Raw genomic sequence first — 4939 nt, forward strand, 5'->3', positions numbered from 1 at the left:
AAGATATTCCAAATCCTATATGCCTTCAACATGGCATTGTATTCGGGAGCTATGAGCTGCCCTAGATTAGTAATAAATGATATAAACCTCATAATCCGGAGATACCAAGATGACCTACTGTTTCATTATTGACTATTTTTTAGATGTCCAAGATTGTTTTGCTCATAAAAGATATTCAAATTAACATGTTCACTTAAAAGGAACCAGCTAGACTTGAGCAAACTTAAATTCCACAGAATCCCCATCTGGACAAAAGGTACCTTTCAAAATGGTTTCTCAGTAGCTCAGCCAGTAGCAGTCATCTAAGAGACATAACCTCTTCACCCTCCACAATAATAGGTTTGCAGGGTAACAGGAAAATAGTCGCCTTCAATGGTCTCAAAATTTCGATGTTTTCCTAGGTCTTCATCTTTCCTAATCATATCTCTCTCTCTCTTTATATATATATATACACACACACACACACACACACACACATATACACACACACATACACTATATAGATAGATAGATAGATAGATAGATAGATTATATATACACATACATACATATATGGCTTCCATATGTAGAAAAATATATGAACTCATATTATGTATCTGCATTTTCCCCTGTCTATGTCAAATCTCCCATATTCACATACCAGCCTTTAGAGATACCTTGCCCTCCCCATTCTCAATTCATATAGAGCAAGAGACTTGATCTCACTCTTGGGTCTGGGCTTGCGTGTGCCCCAGGTACTGTCCATCAGAGCATCTGGTGAACAGAGTGATTTAATTTAGAGAACCCAAGTTAGGACCAAGCTCAATCCCAAGGATATTTCATTATAATTTTAGTAGAAATTTTCATCCAGAAAGATGGAGGGGATGAAGAATTGTCTGTTGTTTGGCCTGCATGAAATGAAACAGATGCAAAAGAACTAAAAGAAAAAAGAAAAGGAAAGGAAAGAAAAAAGAAAAAAGATTAAGAGGTAAAGAGAGACCAACTCTTAAGGACCTTATTTCAGTCCTCAAATACAGTTTTGTCTGAAGTCTGACCTATGCCTGAAATTTCCAGTTACATGAGTCAATAAACTCCTTTTTTCCTTTAAGGTGATATCACATGCAACAAAGTGTCCTCGCTACAAATTTCAATAAATTTTTCTAGGATATTCAAGTCATAATTTCCATGTGAATCATTAACACAAGCTTTTCAAAGAAAGCTAATTTTGTTAATGAGTTGCCTGCAAATGGATACACTGGATATATATCAACAGAAGTGCAGACAATTTATCTTTCTTTTTTAAGGGAAAAAAAAGAGTAATAATATGAATATCATTTACAGAACTGGATTTTCTCATTTCTTAAATTTAACCAATAAGGTTGTTTTGCTATATATCTGCAATTGAAAATAGCATTAAAATTTTTGAATATCAAGCCAAAGGCTATCTTTTTGATAATTCTGAAGCCAGTCTGAATTTCTATTGAAAACAAAACCAAACAAAAAATCAGAAGAGTATACATTAAACAATAATAGCTTTATTCAAAACATGTAAAACCTCCCCAATTACAGTTTTTCTTTACGGTATGACAAGTCCTACCTTGTTGGCATTCTAACGGAGTGTGGAGAAATGCCTATCCTCTCTATTCTAAAAAAGAAAATATTTACATCTACTCTAATAATTCTCTGTCAAACTAGGAAAAAGGATCATTCTCATTCTTTGTGTTCTCTCCAAAGCTGCAGAGAATGTGTAGCAAATGAAAAAAAAAAGTGTTTAGAGAGCTCGTTTTCATGCACTACAGATTCTAACCTTGTCTCTAAGAGCCAAGGTTGATGCGTCCCATGCCAAATTAAATCTAAGATGTATGCAGAAATGAAAAGGGTAGCATTCCATGAAAAATTCCACTTTTCAGTTAAAGTAGCTAAGGTTTATTAAATATGCAAAAATTACAATGTCAATGTAACTTTGCAAATTAGGGTTTTCTTTTTAAATGTTTAAGCATTGTACTGTAAAGAATGAAACAGCTGAAGACTTTCACAGCTTGTTACCTGTATCTTTTTCTCAAAGAAGCTGCACTAATAAATAAGCTATACATTTCCCAAAGATAAGGGATTTTTGTTCATATCCCAGTGAGCAGTTTACTGAATATATTTGAACAAATTGTCTTTGTTCAGTGACCCTGACTAATTCTCCTGCTAGCTGGATCAGTATTACAAACCTTGGTGCCTTATGATTCACAAGCATCATATTTTTGAGCTGGTATATCCTATCCATGCAGCTGATCATTGAGCACAAAGGTGTTTTGTACTGGAGTAAGATGCATCATATTTTTTAAAATGGAGATTTGCACAGGCTTAAGGAAGCTGAAGGCAAAAATATAAAAGATCTGAAATAAGCATGTCTTTGAATACAGAACTGATTTTTTTTCTTTTTAAATAATTTTTATTTTTTCTGATGATAAATGCAATGAGGTTTCAGTAGGAAAATGTAGAAAGTACCAAAAAGTATAAAGAATAAAAAGCACCGATAATCCCCGCATCCCAAAATATTAAAATTCTAAGAACTTAGAATTCTCCCCAAAAAGGTTGAAATCCAGGAATGGAGGGGGAGATTCTTCTAGATATTTTTAAAAGGAAATAAATTTCTAAATTGAGATCATATTCTAAATATTTTTTGTATTCTTCATTTTTATACTGCATATAGCATGACAATTTCCTTACATCATTAATTACAAAATATGATCATTAACAATTATATAATAATTCAATTCACTGACTCCCAGATTTTGAAATATTTTTACTGAGGACTTAATGCCTGTCAGGCACTATGCTAAGTTCTCAGTAAACAACCTTGAATGGATCTTTGTGGAGAGGCAGACACCAAACTGTTAATTACATACATGCATACTTTGACAGCTATTTTTTTTTAAGACATACAAGTTCCTATGAGAGCAAGTAATATAGGGCTCAGTCTAATCTGGGTGATAAGGAAAGGTTTTCTTAGGAAGCACAATTTAAGATGAGGCCTAATGGATGAGTAAACCTAACCTGGTAAAGAGAAGAGAGGAAAGTAAGCAAATAAAACAAGTTGTACAAGTCCTTGAACTGAGAAAGAGCTCCAGAGTGACTGAGGGATAGAAAGGACAGAATGATGAGACAGTAAAAGGCTGGCAGGAACAGGGAGAGTTCAGCAGGAGATTAGGCTGGCAGGGTAGTCAGGGGCAGTGTTCTCAGGTTCTTTGGGGCATATTAAGGATTGTGGGTTTTATCCTAAATGTAATGAGAAAACAAATGAAGGGATTTATAATGAAGTGATTTGATCAGATTTGCATTTTTAAAAAGACCTCTGTGGCTGCTGGGCAGATAACGGATTACAGAAGAGAAAGGTAGAAGCTGAGAGACAGTAAGAGAACATTTGTAATAATTCAGGTTAGAGCCAGTGGTTAGAACTAAGACAGAGAAACAGATATATTCAAAATGTATTTTGGAAACAGAATCAATAGGACTTGGTGATAGATTCAATGTGGGAGAAAGAGGCTAATGTGTAGAGTAAGTCACAGCATGAGAAACTGAGCAATGAATGTCTCATTTGTTACACTGGGAGAAGCAGGTGGAGGAGCAAATCTGAAGGGGACAATCAGTTCAGTCAGGAAGATGACAAATTTGGGCTACCCGTGAGACACCAAAGTACAGATGTGAAGTTGACAGTTGGACACACCAAGTTTGGGTCCTCAGAAAGGAAGCTGGGTAGATTAGATATTGAAGTCAGTAAAAAAAATAAATGTCATCTAATAATCTAATTTCTTCAGAATCAGTGATATATTTTAGGAAGAATATATAGAGTAAGCAAAGAACTGCAGTGGAAACTCAAACACTTAAATGTCAAAAAGAGACAAAGTTTTTGGCAAAAACATTTTTAAAAGGAATAGCCAGAGAGGTAAGAGCAAAATCAAGGTAGTGTATTGTCAAGGAAACCAAGAAAAGAGAATATTCCAAAAATGGAAATCCAACAAGTCCACAAGAGATTAAGTATTTTGATTGAAAATGACCCACTGGATTTAACAATATGGAGTCCACAATGAGTTCAGTGAGAGAAAGGTAAGAATAAATAAGGGGTGAGGTTGTAAAGACAGCATCTGTAGACAGCTTTTTTTAAGAATCCTGACTATAAAAGGTATTCCAGAAAGAGATGTACATTCAAGGAGATATGTGATAGATTACTTATTTGTTTTTTGTTTTAAAGACCTATTGATTAATTGATTAATTGATTTGAGACAGCACATGAATAGGGGAAATGGTAGAGGGAGAAAGAGAAAGAATCTGAAGCAGACTCCCCGCTGAGTGCAGACCCTGATATGTACGGGACTTGGTCTCATGACCCTGAGATTGACATGTGCTGATATCAAGATTCCAACACTTAACAAACTGAGCCACCCAGGCATCCCTTATTTTTTGTTTTGTTTTGTTTTACAATTAGCAATAATCGCGCCTTGGATAAACCTCATTGGCTACAATACTGCCACTGCGCAAAGCTGTTTTGTTTTGTTTTAAAGAATGAAAAACTCAAAAACATGTCTGCTGAAAATTAGAGATTAAAGGGAGGAGAAACATAAAGTTACTAGTTGAACAAGATCTTAGAGAAGATGCAAGAAGATAGAATCCAGAGTACGCATAGAAGATCTCATCTTTCTTGGGAGATGGGATCCTTCACAGGGGGGATCAGAAAGAAAAAGGGGGGGGTACTGTGCAAATATAAATAGATTTGTTGTTACTGTGTAACAGTTTTTACTTTTTCTATGTAGTATGCAGTAATGTCATCCTCTAAAACCCCAGGAGTGAATAAGGAGAGTGAAAAATAAAGATAATAGAGATTTGAACAAATTGGAGGACGTGTGCAGGCATGAAATAATCTTTGTTAAGTGCAAGTGAATGGAATTGCCAGTTTTCAGGGCCCAGATGAAAT

General features: G+C 35.0%; 1 non-coding gene across 1 annotated transcript; it reads right to left on the reverse strand.

Moving 5' to 3' along the window:
- Positions 1–4371: 4371 nt before the first annotated feature.
- Positions 4372–4510, reverse strand: LOC123945262. The gene has a single exon (XR_006819139.1). It is a non-coding gene; the product is annotated as a U4 spliceosomal RNA (small nuclear RNA).
- Positions 4511–4939: the final 429 nt, after the last annotated feature.

The sequence above is a fragment of the Meles meles genome, chromosome 6 (assembly GCF_922984935.1).
Source record: "Meles meles chromosome 6, mMelMel3.1 paternal haplotype, whole genome shotgun sequence".
In the NCBI taxonomy this organism is placed as follows: domain Eukaryota; kingdom Metazoa; phylum Chordata; class Mammalia; order Carnivora; family Mustelidae; genus Meles; species Meles meles.